Below are 19311 nucleotides of genomic sequence, written 5' to 3' on the forward strand. Positions count from 1 at the left end.
ATGTGGTATAAAGAGATTTGCTGGAAGTTAAGGTCAAGACTGTGATTTTTTTCCATCCTAGCATCAGACTGCTTAGTTATAAAGTAGGTGTTTTATTAGATCTGTTTTCCATTATATTGTGAATTGACTTAGTAGTCAGGAAGATAACCTCTAGCCTTTGCCTAGTTGAAACTGGTAACTAAAATCTTTATGAACTCCCTTTTTTCTCATAGTTTCAAGAGACCATAAATTATATATTATCTGTCATGTAAAGGATTAAGTGACCACAGTGAGGTAGACCGTGGCAGGATCTGATAAAGTGTGCCATCTAGGGGTTGCTCTCTCTCTCTCTCTCTCTTTCCTGAGCTTGCACTTGCGCACGCACACACACACACACACACACACACACACACACACGCGCGCGCGCGCGCGCGCGCGCGCGCGCACATATATGCACACACGCACACACGCACGCACGCACGCACGTGCATATCTAGAAAAGTGACTATGAGATGGGAGAAGGGGACCTAAAGGGAGGGAGGGAGGCAAAGAGGATAATGGTGTGTATATGAGATGAACGCAGAAAGTCAGTCTGTTTGGGGCAGGAGAGAGGGAAGGTCTATTTGATGGGGTGGAAGGTGCTCCAACCCTGAGTCATGCTCTAACCCTGAAAAGATCTATTTTTAATAAAATATACTTACTTCTGAAGGCTGTAAGAACAAAGAATGGGTTGATGCTCCTAATAGCCTATCTGGTATCTTGCAGAAGGAGACACAAATGCTGTATGGGTCAAGTGCATGAGATCACTGTGCACCAACTGAAGACAAATGAGGTCTTTGCTCTAAGCCAGCAAGAGAAGCTGGTCTGCAACCAAGAAAAATTGAAACACAGTAAGAGTGACTCTTCTAGAGCTGACAAGCACTCTAGAAAAGGTATGGTAACCTAAAAGAGGGGCTCTGAAGGATGAAGAGGAGTTTGTTCATGAGACTGGCCAGTAGAAGCAGGATGTGGTAGTCTTCCTTGCCTGCTTTTATAAATAAAGTTTTATATCAAGGCAGAAATACTGCATGTGGCCACTTTTGCTACAATACCAAAAATGAATGGTCACAAGAGAGGCCGAGGGCTGACGAGGCTGTGATATTTAACTCTTGGTCACTTCCAGACATTTGAGGCTTCTGACTTTGCAGAAGTGTGACTCAGCACTTGTGTCTTTCATAGGGCCCTACTGATATTGAGTGGAAGTTTGCACGAACAAAGCTCTAGATAGATACTTTGATGAAGGTAGAACTTGCTGCCTCGTTTCAAAATTATCCCAACCTTAAATCATTTCTCTATCTTGGCAACTGATTTAACAACACCTTTGTTGGGATTTTGCCACAGTCCAGCTGCATGACAACACATGCCCAGTTCAGGAACTACACAAGGGGTCTGCGGTCTTGTGTCTTAAGTCATCAGTGTGCGTTGGTGATTACGTATGTGTAGTGTGGTCAAGCAATCTAGCATGCATGGCGTAGCTCTGTAAGTTCATCTGCACCTTAAAGAACCAGACACAGACCTCACCTCCTCCCAGTCTGTTATGTTGTCCCCGCCCCCCACCATCTTTCTCTCTATCTCCTTCCCCAGGCCTGGTTCTCTTGTTTCCTCCTAACCCTCTTCCTCCTAATAAAGCTCTGATACTGATACTGGGGTTTGTCGTGGCCATGACCTTTCCTCACAGTATCCAGCGCTGGTAACCAGCAAGATTATCATTATTACAACCTTCAGGACTAAAAGTGACCCTGATGGAAGACAGAGGAAGCACAACTTGAGAAGCCTCACAGTAAGACTACAATAAAATCTGTTTTCCTGGACACAAACTGTTTTCCTCCTTTCTCTTCTGCATGACAGTTCTTATATTAGATATGATAAAATCACTCATACATATGCTTTTGTTATTTCTCAGCCATGAGCCACTAAGCCATTTTACAAACAGAATGTTTACCAAACCACATGGGCAGGTGAATGATAAGGGTGCAGTCCTGCTGATGCAAGCTTCCTGTCCATGCTGAGTCACAGGAACGTCAAGCTGATGACCTGATACAAAATCAACATTGTTAGGTACTGCTTCCTCACTGGGATAATCACAGCCAGTTCTGAGGAATAGAAGTCAACTCTAATCTAGCTGTCTGTGGAATTGACTTGACTAGGGTCCCTGTCCCATACAAGCAACTGTGTGAGTTTGAGAAAGAAACTATCTGGTTGTCATTTTAATTTTCTCCTTTTTGCAATAAAGCAGCGCTATCTGGTGGCCTCCAAGAGCGCCAAATGGGATTTCTGTTAAGTTAAGAGGATATGAGGCTAGGTCAGTAAGATGAGGCAAGGTGAGACAGAACAAGAACTATGGGATGGTAGGTGTATAGCTCTGACCACAAGGCCTCGCTCTGTAACTGATGAGCAGACCATGGAGGCCTGAGCGTCCCTCTTGTCCTGTGCTGAGCTGTAAGTCTGATATGTGCAGACCCCAGTGTTGAGAGGCTCACAATATCTGTCCCTTTGAGACACTGCAGACCTTTGAAACACTGCAGACCCACCAAAAGCCACATCCCACCAGAAAATGCCAGCCTCCCAATACAGCCACATGCAACACATCCAATCATAAATGGCATGTGAGGCTTAAGCCCGCCCCTGAAGCACCCCGGCCCAATCAGCATCCAGGCAGAGACTCTAAACCTCCCCCATTCCACCTTGGTCTTCCTGCCTGGGACATTGAGCATGCTCAGACTTGAGGTCGTTAAGGAAAGGCTGAGGAGGTGCTGAGCCGTTGTGGAGGAGGTCAGTGGAGTTCATCTGGTGAGGACAGTCTCATGCCAGGGTGGCCAGGCTCAGGGTCTCCTCAGAGTCTGGACTTCCTCACAGACCCGGTTTTGGGGAGGCTGAGGTGAAGACAAACCTGCCTTCTTGACAGCAGTCTCTTCTCAGACCAGGTCAAGTGAGGCCGTCTTCTCATAGCCTGGAGACTCCTCACAGCCCAGTTCTCATGAGGCTGAGATGCCCTCAGTGAAGATCCAGGATGGCAGGATGCAGTTCTGAAAAAAATTATAGGCTTTCATCCAGATTATTATGGGCTTAACGTTTTCTGTATTTCTTTACTTCATCTTAGTACCCGTGAGATCTGCAATATCCGCCTTCTCATTCCTTATGTGAGTAAGTTTAATAATCTTTCATTTTTCTTTGCTAGTGTGCCTAGAGATTTATCAGTTTTGTATAGATATACGTCTTTTTTCTACCTCTTGTCATGTTTATTTTCAATTGATTGAATTTTAAAAATTGACTAGAGGCTTCTTAATCACTTTCTTTTTAGTATTTATATAAAATTTATGTCATAGATGACAAATCTACTTAAGTCAGGTGTTAAGTATTTCATGTCTATAATCCAAGCCCTTGGGAATCCAGATTCCATGAGTTTGAGAACAGTGTGGGTTACACACATAGCTCTGGATACACTAGGCTGTGCTACAGAGTGACATCTTATTGTATAACATACAAACAAAATCCAAATGTATTCACTTTCATATGAAATCATCTAATGTTTTAGTTTTTTTTCTAATCATGGTTTAACTTATTCCATAAATTTGGTTATATTTTATTTCCACTTCAATACTTTTACTTTCACTATGACTTTCTCTTTTAATTTATTGATTATTTTAAGAATGAAATATTTAATTTTTATTTATTGGGGATTATCAAGATATTATTCTGTTATTAACCTGCCTTTTAATTTCCCTGTAGTCAGATTGCACACATCACTTTATATCAGGTCTTCTATGTTTATTTAAACCTGTTTAGTAGCTTGTAACGTGGATTATGTTGAAAAGTGACTTGTGTGTTCTGGAAATTCTGTCCTAAGCTGTCATTTGAGGAGGTGTTCTGTAAATGTCTGTCAGGTGAAATTGATTGACAGCAGTGTTCATGTTCTCCTTGTCCTTAATGACTTTCTCTGCTTTTTATTCTTTCTTTTCTCTTTTTACATTAATAGAACTTAATTTGGTTATAATTTAATTTTTCTTAATAGCAAATTATTTCCATATGGATATATCAGTAATTAAATGGAATTTTCTATTCCAAATACAACATCTTGAAGCCTTGTTATATAGGAACTTCTGTTCCTATGTCAAAATTGCACTGAATTATTCAATATGTTCATGTTTTTTAAAAGTTTAAAACCTCATTCATTTGACAACTTCTTATTGTTTAGTTCATATTAACAAATGGTAGAAAGTGAAAGTCAATTTTTTTACATATGCATTGTAATTTTTATTGATTCTTTGGGAATTTCATACCATATACTCTAATCCCACTCCTCTCCCAGACCCTCCATATCTGCCCCTACCTCTTGTGGAGTCCCACCACAAAGGAAAACAAACAAACAAAAAGAATAAAAATAAGATAAAAATGAACAATAGTAATAAAAAAGAAGAAAACAGTAAAGCACTTTTTACCCCCAGCCCCCATCTTTCCCACCTCTCCATCACCTCACCATCACCTCTCCATCATCTCTCCATCATTAGTGGCATTGGCAGCTGCTGTGTATCATGCAGGTCTAGTATTGATGGTGTACTGAAGCCAGGGGCCTTGAACCTGACCAACATCCCATTACACAACAAACATTTCCAAGGGAAGCTGTTGGACTTTCCCTCCTTTATGTTCTGTCGACTCCCATCTCCAACTTCAATTGTGGATTTTTCAGTTTCCATCCACTTTCTCATCCAGGTTGGAGGATTCATAGTTAAATAATTTTCAAGTGGATTGTTCTGTCTCCCTGGAAAATTGATCGATTTTCACCACACACATGTATGTTATAATATTTGTGTTATTCAGAATAGATACTTTCCCTAGTAAAACTTACTGTTCAGCAGTTTACTTTGGTAGCAGCATGGGTACTAGGGCATTTTAAAGAATTCTGCCTTTTCCTGCCTCATTACTCTGACATTCTGCCCATACATTTGTTTTCTATTCATCATAGAGTGAAATCCTGTATAGTTGTTTATCTTCTCTGGTGATTTCTCCCATCTAGAACTTTATGTTTAATGCAGTTAAATGGTTAGTTTGAGTCTTCTATCTTGATTGTTTTCAGTTCACTGTTTCTGTCCAAAATGTCTTTTGTGTCTGGTTTTGGGTTCAGTTTGTCATTCTATTTATCCCCTTACCTAGCTTGTTATTTAGACATCTTTATAAAAAATTAATTCCTGCTTTTCAGGCACTGAAGACCTGAGAGCTACTAAACTCAGAGCTCCTTCCTTGCTAAAAATGCCAGAAAGCTACCAGACCTCTGGAGCTCATCCATTGTGTGTTATATCTGCTGAGCCAAATAATAGTTTATATTTTACAGATTATTTTTGCCAAAATTTCTGTCTTTTGTTATGGTGGAATTCAAGACTTTTGTAAACCTCTCTTAATTAAATACACATGATGAATGACAATATGGTGATGGAACACTGTGCCTTTTAGTGTCTGAAACTAATGAAATGCTAAGAAATCCCTTATAAAGTTTAAATTTTATGCAGATTTATTTGCATCAGCTCTGTACAACTCAGGTTTCTTGCATGATCCAATTGTTTTATATTTCCCTGGCACTATCTTTTTATGGTTCTGGTTTCCAGAATCACCTTATAGTACTTACATTCTGTTTGGTCACAATCCTTTATTCTTACAGCTGAGAGTAGGAGAATGAACTGACGTCATGTACTGCATGGGTGCAAGCCTCTCTGCCTCCCTGGGTCCATAAAATAAACCGAGAAATTATGAAACAATGATTTGAAAATTGCACATATGTGATTAGACATGTAGGTATGTACACATGAGTGCAGTTCCCACAGAGATGAGAAGAGGCTCCAGATTACCTGGAACTAGAGATATTGGTGTTTGATTATGGGGATTATGGGTCACTGTGATGGGTGATGGGAACTGGACTCAAGTTCTTTGAAAGAGTACAGTGTGCGTTTTTCTGTTAGGCCAACTCTAGCTCCATCATTCAAAAACATTAAGAGAAGTGTGGAAGATAGTAAAAATGTAGTTATTATGTTTAGTTGTATAAAAATATGTCAGGGACAAGGACAGAATCACTAGTTAGTGGAAAATACAGACCCCCAATAAGACAGGGAACTAGATCATCTTACAGTCAGGTTGCCTAGCAACAGGACATTGAGTCAGAGCCCTTGACCCTTTCACCCTGTAAACATCCTACATGAACATCCTGTTAGCTTGCACCACCTTGGGCAGGTAACAGCTTCTTGCTCCCCCTACCCTGCAGGAACTATATAAACACTCCTGGAGAAAAATCAAGTGGCACCTTGATCAGAATCTTGACTTGGTGTATTTCCTTTGTGTCTCCTGTCCGTATCGTTCTGTCCTTAGGGTGGTCGAGAACCTGTTGAAGCCCTGCTGGCTGGGACAAAAATATATGAGCCCTTGTGCAAATAAGTAATTCTTTTTCTGTTTTGTTACTTCTAAAGTTAATCTTATTATTCTGTACATTTTAATTATATACAATAAGTCATTTGTTTCTGTACACCACCTTGTTTCCCAGTTATACTCCCTCCATTTAAAATATTTTCCCTCACACTTCAAAATTTTTTAACCCTTTTCCTATTTTTCTAGATTCCATTTATGAGAGAAGATATGTGTTAATTGTTTTTGGAGAGTTGTCTGTTTCTAAACTTGATGATACATAGTTGGAACAATTTTCTTGAGAATTATTTCTATAATTTTATTTTGAATTATCTTGCTTTATTTATGCACATTGTGTGGTCTTTAGTCATTCATATAATGGCGGTTCTCTGAGCTCATTCCCCGAATCATCTGTTGCAGGTAGTGCAGTGATAAAACATTACACACAAACTCACCTTACATATGTAGTGATTCAGTGCCATTCATTTCGATTAGTATGCACACCCAGGAGTGATACAGCAGGCATGACTATGTTAAATTTTCATTCATAACCATCGTTACAGCGTCCACAGTACCTGGAATGATTTAGTTTACAATGAACATAGCGTATATGTTCTTGTTCCACCTCCTTTGCAGCATTTGAAATATTAGATTTGGTGAAAATGTAATCATTTAAAAGACGCTTAAAGCTGGAATTATGGAGCAATCTGAATATTATTTTACTAATGTGACAAATGGATCTGGGGCCCCAAGAAAATGACCACAGAATCTATAGTATTTGAGCCAGGCTATAAATCCTGCTGAAAATTTATTCTAATTGAAATGGTTGCCATGCATTATTCTGAGTGGTCAAAGCTTGACCTCATATTACTGCATGGCTGGTTACCTCAAAGTGGTCCATTTGGTAAGGAGAATGTACTTGTGAGTACCTAGTTTAACTTTGCTCCCATATTTGTATTTCACATATTTGTTGGCATGTGAGATACTGTCTAAGATATGCTGATTGTGAAAAATTGTTTTCATCATGCAGAAAATGAAACTCTGCTCTCTATCTTCTACCATACACAAGCTCTGCACCAAATATGCCATAGACCTGATACCCTGAAAATGCCAAAGGATACAGAAGAGAAAATACTCCCACTGCTAAGCACAGGTAAGGATTTTCTGAAAAGGACTCTTGTCTAATAGTAAATGAGACCAAAAATCAACAAATAGGATCTCATGAAATTAAGACTTTTTATTTCAGCATAAGAAAAATATAATTTAAGTGGTAGCATACAGAATATGAGAAAATCACTAGTGTAATAGTGGCATGAGAGTTATTGTGTAATTAACTTCCTTCTGATCTGGTGAGGCCTGCACTATAGGAAGGAATTAGTACCTGCTACTGTGTACCTGGTCAAAAGACACTGGCTTGACAGGTCATAGCCCTTTGGATGATGCTACTATTGTTACTTAGTGTAGTAGCAACTGCTTTGTAAATATTTTGTTTTACACATAGATCTCTTCAGCTTTCAGTCTTGGCCAGAGGTTCTCTTTCTGTGGTATGCAGCAGCAAATGCACAGCCTCATAACTTCAAAATGTTGAAATGACCATGAATGCTCATTCCTAAATGGGACCTGTAGATCAACCACTTCCACTAGGCATAGGAAACATCCTGGAAGTGGGTCCTGAATGTCCTGACTGAGCATGAGGGAACTGCTGTGACATGCTGTCCTCTGGACATGACATAGCCATTGCTCACTCACAAGAGCTGTGATCACCTGCAGCTTCAGGTGACCGTGTTCAGGACTGACTGTGAACACACCTATCTGTCCCAAACCAGAGAGCTGGAAGAGGCAGCCTGCTGGTGGAAGACAAAGCCTACTAAGCCTCTGTCTCAGTACAGAAAATAAAAAGGAAGCTAGAAGTTGGCCATTTGTATTACTTATCAATTCCCCTTTCTTTATCTGTCTGCTTCCCAGGGAAGACTGTGATTCCTATTCCCTCAAATGAATGAGTTTATTGAGGTTAATACAGGAGTATAGGTATGGTATTACTTATAGGTATATGAATAACTCTAATGTGTGGCATCACAAAGGCTCTCATTAGAATGGGTGGCTCATGAAGACTAGAACTCTGAATGGGATAGAGGGTCTCATTTCTTCAGTTCTCCTTAGTTATCACCTATTTAACCTTGGGAGTGGAAGAGCCTTGTTAGTCCAGTAAGTTTCATCTTTTCCAGTCATGATTAATTGCTGGGTATTATGAACCTCCTCTACAGTGATATTTTATTGGTACTAAAATGTGATTTGTATGTTAATAAATAAAGTTGCCTGGGGGTCAGAGTTATTAGAGCCATAGCAAAAGCTGGGCGGTAGTGGTGAATGCCTTTAATCCCAGCACTTGGTAGGCAGAGCTAGGTAGATTTCTGTGTGGTCAATGATACAGTTAGCATTGGAGACACATGCCTTTAATCTCAATACTAACCATAAAAGACCTGGAGGTCTGTACAGACAGGCAGTGACCAGGCAGTCATGTGGTTGGGTTTACAACCAAGGGGAAGGCAGACCAGAAAGTCTATAGAAAGACAAACACAGAGGAAGTAGGTCTCTCTTGGCTGAAGAGGCTAGCTGCAGCAGATGGGTAAGGCTCTTACCTCTGATCTCTTGGCTTTCTTCTTTGCGTTCGTTCTGTTTTTTATTTAATAATACAGTTGGTTACATCTACACTCCTCTCTTTTTCCATAGAACTTTCTGAGACTTAAAGAAATAAGCCTGCCCAGGGAAGAGCACACCAGTTGGATACTCAATATCAAATGGTCATTCTTGAAAATATATATGCTAGCTATACAGAATGACTGGCTTACATTCAGGAAATATAACTATATATATATATATATATATATATATATATATATATATATGTATATATATATTATATATATATGTGTGTGTGTGTATATATATATATATATATCTTCATGCACATATATATGTATAAGCATGTAGCAACAATTAATGAAAATAGAGGTCATTAATTAGAAATAGAGCAAGGAAGAGTGTAGAGAGCGTTTGAAAGGATAAAAAGAAAATAATGTAATTATAATCTCAAAAATAATAGAAGAGAATTCATGTCATAAAAAGGAAAACTGTTATACAACACTTTACCCTTTCCTTAAAATGTTAGTTGTTTCTACAAGTTCACATTCTCCCGTGGAGCTCTGCAAAGGCACTGAAGGCAAACACCAGTCCTGAAGTCCCTGGTGAATCAACCATTTTATGTTTGACCTCTGTAAGCACAGCCCAGTGCTCCATCATGCCCAGTGAATTGGCCATAAAGCACTGCTTCTCTCACATGTATTTTATCAGGAAAACCCCATCCTTCCTTCATCATCTTCCAGTCTGCATGAGACCCTTGCTTGTGATAACCAAGCATCCCCAATGCTTCCTGTGAGCCAGTCCATCAGGAATAATCTCTCTCAGATTTCATTAGATTACATAGCCTGTATTTCAAGGAGGTGTAAGTAAGTGCATGACCTACTTTCCCACTTCTATAGCACTCAGATTGATCTCATGTGTTCTCATAGTCTGCAATCCCAAGAGCCAAGCTTTGGCAGGATGTTCCACTGACCTTTTGAAAGTCTTTTGTAATTTAAGCATTTGAGAGACAGAATACGCCCAAACTAAGACAGTCTCTTGTAGGCCATTTTAAGGTTCTCTAATATAAGTTCTAGCATGGATTTTCCTTTTCTCTGTATAAACGGTTGAACTATGTGATATCTTCTATCACCTTTATTCCAAACAGAGAATTACATTCTAATTGTATACAAGTGTACTGAATTTTGGCCTAAGGAATTTTAAGAGCAGACTTAGTAGGGGGGTTTCTAGCATTGCACTCACCAGCACAAGGACACCACATACAATGATTAGTCTGGAATTCTTTAACGAAGGAGGAGATACAGTTTATATATGATCTTGATTTTTTTATCTTCCATAAACTTCTGACTTAGGATTAACTCGATTTTCTGGCTTTGTGTACATCTTTCCATTTCCATTTAGAAAACTCTACAGATTTTACCTCTTGACAAAAATCTATTTAGTGAGAAAACATTTTTGTGAACTTCATGATGGAGAACTAATAAACACTGAATATATCAACTAATTGAATTCATCATATCTAAATTACATTTGTCATATAAAAAACAAACTAAGATGATGTGTTTGCAAGTTATTAAAGTATCAAGCTTTTAGATGTCGTTTTTTAGCTGGTTTTAAGCACAGTTGCATTTTTTAACAAACACACTTTTATACAAGATTTTTAGTGTCACAGTGTCAGAGATCTAAGGAATGTCACATTTCAGCAAGTGCTGGGGAGGATATGGATTACAAAGATTTTGAGTGGGAAAATATGGAGAATAAAACCCACAGAGAAAAGTTTTTATTTGTTATAATGTAACTAGCATTTTATAAGGCCCTGTAAAAACTTAGGGAGGCAAAAATGAGTATATTATCCTGGATAAATAAGGGAAGAGCAAGAAGAAGGAGAAATAGAAGAGGAAGAGTAGTAGTAGGAGAAGATGGATGCATGGATAGATGGATGGATGGATGGAGATAGCTGATGGAAAGATAGATAGATAGATAGATAGATAGATAGATAGATAGATAGATAGATAGATAGATAGATAGAAAAAATAGAGTATATACAATTTTTCAGGCTATACAATACAGTGGCTATTGTGTCCCACAAAGGCAAAATGGACTCAGAACATTTGTCCTTTTTTCCCATATTGGTCAGAGAACCAGTTATGGGTGAATAACTCTGGATTTTTTCTTTCAGCATCTGAAGCCCTTTGAATCTGGACAATTCTAGGACTTCTGGTTCCAAGAAATAGCCCTCAAATTTAGTTCTGTTCTAGTTGTCTCTCAGTGTCACACTTTTACTTTAGGCTGATATATGAGGTGAGGTGGGACAAATACTGGTCATCCAGGGAGCCCTGGCATTCTAGACCCCCACGAATCTTTCTAAATGAATGCTCCAGGTTCTGTGTAAAACTTTAGAAAAGGAACAAGGAATTCTGCCTACAGCAGATGATACAGAACAGGATGAGTTCTCGCATGGTGATATGGATTATTATAATGGAGAGGCAAGAGTCAGTCTCTGGGTCAGGAATATGCAACAGGGTAGACACTCTGAAGATAAAATTTAGACCACTTTTTTTTTTTAGAGCTGAGGACCAAGCCTAAGCCCTTGTGCTTGCTAGACAAGCACTCTACCAGTGAACTAAATCCCCATCGCCTGACTTTTAAGGACAGACTTTAGAGAAAAGTCAGAGGGAAATGGAAGATTTAAGACTACCAATGTCTGATGCCATCTCATAGACGTCCCTAGAATGTGTTGGACTGATCGTGTTTATCTTTGGGGGTTGTAGTTTTTATAAAGACAACAAACTTAGTAGGGGGTTCCTAGCATTGAGCTCACCACCACAAGGACACCCCACTCAATGACTAGTCTGGAATTCCTTAAGGAAGGAAGAGATGCAGCAAGTTGATGAAATGAAATGTGGAAGTGACCTCAGTTGAAAGGTCTGAAAGGTCAGGATGAGATGGGTCACTCCAGAATGTTAACTCCAGAAAAGTCAGAATAAGGAAAATTAAATATGGGAGAAACTCTGACAATATGTGAGAAAAGTTTGTATTTGTTAATGCTTTGGTGATTGTCATTACACATCATCCTGGGAGTTTAAAATATAATACAATGGGATCCTTCTTTGAGAAATCATTTCCACAATTGATATAATATTTTATATTAAGTTCAACTGTCAGAAATCCTGTAAGAAAAGAGGAACATTATGGACCATGTTTCTGTTAAAAAGAAGTAGAAAAGAATTATTGAAGCAGATTTTGGGTTAGTCCAAGCTTCTTGGTAGGAAGGGTTATTCTAATGTTACTTTCGAGACTTGTTTGTTCCTAAAAGTATCAGCTGAAGTCAAGATTTGGAGTTTTATCAGGCCACAACAGCATGCAGTATATCACCATTTGTATTATGCTATGTCCATATTTATTGGTTACTCAGATGAGAGCTTACATCATATGGTGAGTGGCACATCCTGGCTTGCATGTGTTGAGGATGGTAAGTGTTGTAAATGAAATGTATGTGATCCACACAGTGGTATATTTGTACATGAAGTCCGTGAGCCTAAGATCTTCAATAAACATTCATCTTTGTGTCTCTTTTGAGGCTTTGACTGACTGTAAAACATCAAGTGAAATTTATGTCTGGGATCAGAGTGCTTCAAGGTTCCCTCTAACTACCAAATATGTTAATGATGTCCATTTGCTTTCATCTGTAAGGGAGCCATTGACTCCACTGAGAACATGGTGTTTCTGGCTCCCTTTTGTTTAGGGTGTTGGATGAAGAAGAGAATATTTTGCCCACACATCCTAATGTTCAGGGCTTCTGAGTTTAATTCTTGCCAAGTAGACTGCAGGTTTCCACTGATAGCAGTTTATGATCGGGATGTTTCTTCTCTTGGATTGCCTGGACTCCTTTCACACAGGGCTTGGTCCTTGGCAACTTGATATCGGGGTTTGGCCTAGGAAAACTTCTTCATTGTGGTTGGAGCAGGCTTCATTTAAATTGTCTCTTCACACTGCACTTTCTAGGGTCAACATTAAGTCTGACCACGTATCTCTTATTGGGTTGGCAGGAGCTCCCTTGATTTAAAAGTTTGTGGTATATCTTCATCAAGGTCTATTGTTGACCTGTAACATTTCCACTTTTGATTTTGCCTGTTTTGTTCTATGAGTTTTGTATGAGCTCTGAATTCTTCCCAGTCAATATTTGCCCCAGACCTCCTTCTTCATTTGGAGAGTGTTCCAGGTCTTCTTCTCTCCTTATTTTGGCTCAGGCTTTTGTCAGGGTAAGTGTTAGGCTCCTGTGTTCTCCTTTTCCTGCTTTGCCCTGGCCTCTTTCATTTGACGGATTGTTCTGGGCCCATGTCCTTTCTTAGTTTGGCCTGGTCTTCTTCAGGGTCAGAGGTGAGCTGAGGCCAACTTCTCATCTTGGTGAAGGCTCTGGCTTCTATCCAGGTAAAGTTTAGTCATGGATATTCTCCTTTTCTTTCTTTGAGCCAGGTCTTTTTCTTCTGAGGGATAGGGTAGGACTCATCTCCCTCTTGGTTGGGGCCAGCCTTCTTTATGGTGAAGGTTAGGTATGGGCATTCTTTTTTTTTTTTTTTCTTTTTGATAAATTTCATTTTGTTACTTTTCCTTTTTCTCCTTTGCCCTTGACTCTTCCATAAAATGGACTGGCCCAGGGATACCTCTTTTTTCTTCTGGGCCAGAGCTTTTTCAGCTTCAGGTTTTGGTGAAGGCCTCTTTTAGGTCATGTTTTGGCCTTTTCATTCCTAGGGTTGGTCCCTGGCCTTTCTGGGTGAGGGAAGCCATTGCTAATGTAGATGTTATTCCTGGTCTTCATCAGGTTCATCCTCAGGCCTTGGAATACTTCTTTCTTGACATCATGGTTTAACGTTGAACCCTCGTCTACTTTCACTTTAGGTGCTTAGCATGGGCTTTCTCAGGGGCCATGTCGGTCTGGAGTACATTCAGGGTGTGGCTGTGTCCAGGCAGTTTTTGTGTTAGAGTTAAGCCTGGTTACATTGATATTCTGGGACTGTTGGTACCTGTTTCTCTTTAGGGTTGAAGTGGAGGATACTTTTGAGTGGAGGTTTGACTGAAGCTATTTTGTATTTGTAATTAGCCTTGGATTATGCTCAGCCATTCTGAATAAAATTAACATGTGGATATTGATAGAGGACTGTATTTATTGTTCTTCTCTTACATCTCAAGTATATTCTGAGGAACATTGGCTCTTTCTAAGGGAAATGGGCACAGACACCAACACACAGCACAGACTCCAGATGAAATAAACTACATATTACACAAATAGAAAGGGGAAGTAAGTCGGAGACAGAGGTGCTTGGGAGAGTCCTTGCTGTTGCATTGGTGACTGTGGCCACCATGTGTCAAATTGTTGCTTCTCAGTAAAGATAACAAAATAGAGTCCCATCAAGGTCTCTGCTGCCTTTCCTTCCTTCTGTGGTCTGCTCCCATGAAGGCATATCACAGGCAGTTAATTTAACCGCAGAGGCTGGTCCTCTATTGATTTAGAGGCTGCCATGATAGGCACATGAGGGTTGTGCAGATCTTCATGGGGCCTCTTATGCATTGTGGACATGGTGTCCTCTCCTGTATGTCATTCATGGCATGCCCTATGAGGGTGTTCCTCCTGTCCTTGCTATGGAAACACTTTTCAAAATGTCATTTGTCTTCTACCTTGAAAATCCCTGTGACAATGAACAATTCCTTTGTGATCCCTTTCAAGAAAACTCCTTATCATGTCCACTCACTGATGTGAGATCAGGTCTTCCCACAAAGAATGTCTGCACTGACTTACAAGATTGATTCCTGCTCACTGCCACTTTAATAGAGTGAGCTGCCAATCTGTCAAGGGCACACATGTAACCATGACAGTGATTCCTTGTGTAGTGTAACAGAGGTCAGGCCTCACTCTGCTCAGGGAAACTCAAAAGGTGGTCAAGCTATGCAGATGTTTTTTGACTGGAATTAGGAGAGGTGCCTGAAGGCTACAGTTATCATCATTGCGTGGGGACAATTCCTGTCCAATCATCTTCTCCTACTACAGAAGTTCACTGGTGAGAAGAGAAAGGACATGGGGATGGGGCAGACTCAGTCAGTATGTACACATTTTAAATACTGCGCCATCATTTCTGAGACTCACTTTATCATCAAGATTCTCTCATCATGATGCTTGTATTGTGCCATCTGCAGTACCCGGGGCTTGGGGAACAGAGCTGTTTGAAATTTGCCCTCCAGCCTGTCCCTTCAACATCATTAAACACACCTTGAAGTGGGATTGACCAGACAGCAGAAAGCCATGAGGCTTTCCCTACCTCCCCTCATCATGGTTGTTGATGACTTCTGAGGCTGTCACTCACTGGATAGCAGTGTAACAGCAGTTCATCCTGTCCCATTTGGAAAGTGGAGTCCTGGGACAGGTGCTGACTCTGCCTCAGCTGTTGTCACCTTTTCTAACAAACACAAGTGGGAATAGGAGTAGAAAATAATGGACATATCCCACTCTGAGAATACCACTTCCCAATCTCCCACTGTCCTTTGCCTTCATGCCTCTCTCCTTCCCTGAAAGTTTATCCCTGAAGGCTGGTCTCAGACCTAACTCAGGGTCCTTTATTGTTGGGTTTCCTTTTTATACTTTGTGGGATGACTCATTCCTAACAGGCTGGAGGGCCAGCCTGCCCAAACAAGTAAAAAAGATACTTTCTGAGAGGCAGCCTGAATCTACCTAATGGTCTTAGCAACTGCAGCTGAAACATGATCTGGAGATGACCTGGACTAATGAAACACATCCATGTCATACCAGCTGATGCTTATTCATCAGACCTCCCCCCCCCATGGAGGGTGGAGGGTATATATGGCTTGCCTCTAACTGAATAAACTGAGTTTGTTGTTTCTACTTTCTCCCTGAGTCTGTGAGGTTTGACTCTGTGTCTACTTGGCCCCTCCCACAAAGGGAACAACAGCAAAGGACCCTGCTACACTTCTTTACCATGGATGCTTTTTTCTTTCCCTAACATGACATTTGAAGGGTAGTGAGAAGGAGGCATCTTAGCTCTCTGAGCAGTTAGTCAAGGTACCATAGTGTTCCATTCCTCTATCTTATTGCAGATGGAAACCTACAGTTAAGAACTGTAGCATGCAAAAAGAAAGAAAACAAAGCTGAGTTAACATCTTTTTCTACTGGTCCTTAACCAATCAAATCTCAGTTATAAAAGAAAAACTGTGGGGAAATTCTTCCTGTGATTTCTAGATGAAGTGTAAGCATTGTGCTACCCTCAAAGCCAAACAGGATTTAGGGAGGGTGGCCTCAATAAAACCAGCTATCTAATCACAGAACTTGAAATAATTTTTCTGTCTACACCAGCGGTATGGAAGAAGAGAAGTTATACAGTTGCCCAGCAGAGATGCCCCTTTGCTGTCTCAGCCTGGATGCCTGTGGCAACAGTTGCAGTAGGAACAGCCCACCTGGAAGTCTTCCTGTCAGCATCATTGGAATCTGGGAACCCACAATTTCTTGCTCTTCACCAAGTTCTGGATTGCCAGTAAGCATTGTTAAACTTACTTGATGGGGGTGATTTACTGTAATCTGAAAGAGCAGTGGAGGAGGAAGGAGAAACTGAAAACTTCCATGTGCTTGGTGTCAAATGGTATCTGAGGGACTTAACATGTGACATAGATTGTAGATATCCATCTGAGAAAGATCCTGAAACATCTACACGTTGTTAGTAACATCTTAGACAACATCAGTGATCTAGAAGCATGGAAGTTCCATGCACAGAGTGAAGCATGATCAAGCATGCCCCACCCCACTGTAATAATGCCACTACCCCATTGTAAAGGATGAGGGCACCATCAGTGTTGTGCCACAATACACACATGCTTGTTTTCATACAACACACACAAATATGTGCCCACATTCATACTTTTAAAAACATGTATGTGTCTACACCTTTGCATGTACACGCACACACACTCAGAATTATACTTTGAAATTAAATTAGATGTATTATAAATTGGCATAACAAGAAATTAAAAAGAAACAAACAGCCTTTGTGGCATTGGTATGCATGTGTATGATATGCATGTTGTATGCAGAACTATGAGGATAGTTATGTGCATATATATTTTTTTTTTTTTTTGGTTTTTCGAGACAGGGTTTCTCTGTGTAACTTTGCGCCTTTCCTGGGACTCACTTGGTAGCCCAGGCTGGCCTCGAACTCACAGAGATCCACCTGGCTCTGCCTCCCGAGTGCTGGGATTAAAGGCGTGCGCCACCACCGCCCAGCTGTGCATATTTTTATAAGTATCTATATGATATACCTAATGTGTACAACCATATCTAACTGCATATACATGTGTATATAAATATAAAGATAAACTGAAATCCCAACTTCCAGACACCAGCCAAGGAGGCAGCAGAACTTTCTGAGTGGCTGGCTTGATGTGTTAGCTCTTTCCTGCCTTCACCTCTGAGTGCTTGTTATGTTTATTATCAGTATCATTCATTTGAAACAAAATTCTGCACAAATTTTTCACAATGCCCTTTAATATTAAAATATTCTCTAACTTTCAGAACCACAAGAAAACCCTCTAAGGCAGAAAGCCACGAGTTGATCATGAAAAGGACCAGGGAAGGGCCAATGAGATGGCTAGTTGGGTGGAAGTAAAGAGCTGACTCCTCCTAATTTGTTAATTGACCTCCATATAAACAGAAAGACAAAATGGCATGATGTGTATTCTATGTTCATTCTCTCTCTATCGTATGTATGTATTTATTTCTTCATCTCTAAATAAGTAAATAGATAGATGTTATTATTTTAAATTCCAATCAGAAAATATCGATACACTCATCATATGAAATACCTAATTTTTAAAAATAATGAAAAAAATCTCATGCAGCTCACAACTGTTTGTAACTCCAGGACCAGAGGTTTCGACACCCTCCCACAGGCATACATGAAGGCAAAACACCAAGGCACATAAAATAATGAATAAACAATTAAATATTTGAAGGAGCTAGTGGGGCCAGGAGCCCCACAAGCATCCCACAGAACTAAATAACCTAGGCTCATAGTGACTCAGAGACTGAACCACCAACCAGGGAGTATGCATGGGACTGACCTAGGCTCTATGCATATATTTTACAGTTGTATAACTTGATCTTCTTGTGAGATTCCTAACAGTGGGAGCAGGGTTTGTCTCTAATACCTGCTTTTGGGACCCATTCCTCCTACTGAATTGCTATGTCCTGCCTTAATGTAAGAAGTCATGCCTAGTCTCACCACAACTTGATATAATATGGCAGGCAGATATGCACGGGAAGTCTGTCCATTTCTGAAGAGAAAAAAGAGAGGGAGGAATGGATGGGGAGCAGGAAGAGTAGAGGTTGGGGGAAGGACTGAGAGGAGAGGATGGAGGGGAAATTTTGGTTACGATGTAAAAACAAAAATAAGTAAATAAAACAAAATTTATTGCAAAAGAGGGAGAATATTGATGGTTACCATATTTAAATTTGAGATACTAAAAGAATGTCCCTCCAGGGACATTGCCACTTATTCTAACTTTATAATGTGTTTGCAGTTGTACAGGGATTGCTGGGGATGACTTTCTGTATGCTGTGAATGTGTTGCTCTGAGTGATTGATAAAAAAAAAAAACAAAAACAAACAAACAAAAAAAAACGCTAGTTGGACAGTAGCCAGGAAAGAAGTATAGTATTGGCAGGATAAACAGAGAGGAGAATGCTGGGAGTGGAAGGCTGAGTCAGCAGAAGCCACCGCCACCATGAGAAGTAAAATCTAAAGTACCAGTAAGCCACAAGCCACATGGCAACTAATAGATTAATAGAAATGGGTTAATTTAAGACATAAGAACTAGATAGCAAGAAGCCTGCCACGGCCATAGAGTTTATAAGTAATATGAGTCTCTGTGTGTTTAATTGTGTCTGAGCTGCTGGAGGAGCTGAGTGGACACAGGAAAACTCCAACTACAAGGGATAATTAAGTCATGTTGGACACAATTTTGAGCTGGTCTAATACATAATGTGTTCATGTTGTATTTGGAGTCATTATATCTTGTTTATGCATTATTAAGTCCTGGTTATTGTTTTACATGTGTAAATTAATCATGACATCAAAAGATATAATTGTGTGTCAAGTTGACAAGGGTGCAATTGTGAGAGCTATTTTTGTTTGTCAAATTTATTACATCTGAAATTCATTAAAACCCCAAAATGGAGGGGCATGCCTGTGAGGTATTTTTGCTTAAT

At 39.9% G+C, this 19311-nt stretch overlaps 1 long non-coding RNA gene across 4 annotated transcripts; it reads left to right on the forward strand.

Annotated features, from left to right (window-relative positions):
* The first annotated feature begins 748 nt into the window (after window positions 1–748).
* Window positions 749–18712, forward strand: LOC121826255 (uncharacterized). Of its 4 annotated transcripts, XR_013047682.1 has the most exons (5): window positions 2428–2790; window positions 3119–3158; window positions 7436–7558; window positions 16409–17157; window positions 17330–18712. It is a non-coding gene; the product is annotated as an uncharacterized LOC121826255 (long non-coding RNA). The 4 variants fall into 4 exon arrangements; XR_013047684.1 differs by having other exon boundaries at window positions 749–3158; window positions 16409–16586; window positions 17618–18712; XR_013047681.1 differs by having other exon boundaries at window positions 2428–3158.
* The last annotated feature ends 599 nt before the right edge of the window (window positions 18713–19311 follow it).

The sequence above is a fragment of the Peromyscus maniculatus genome, chromosome 23, assembly GCF_049852395.1.
Source record: "Peromyscus maniculatus bairdii isolate BWxNUB_F1_BW_parent chromosome 23, HU_Pman_BW_mat_3.1, whole genome shotgun sequence".
Lineage (NCBI taxonomy): Eukaryota > Metazoa > Chordata > Mammalia > Rodentia > Cricetidae > Peromyscus > Peromyscus maniculatus.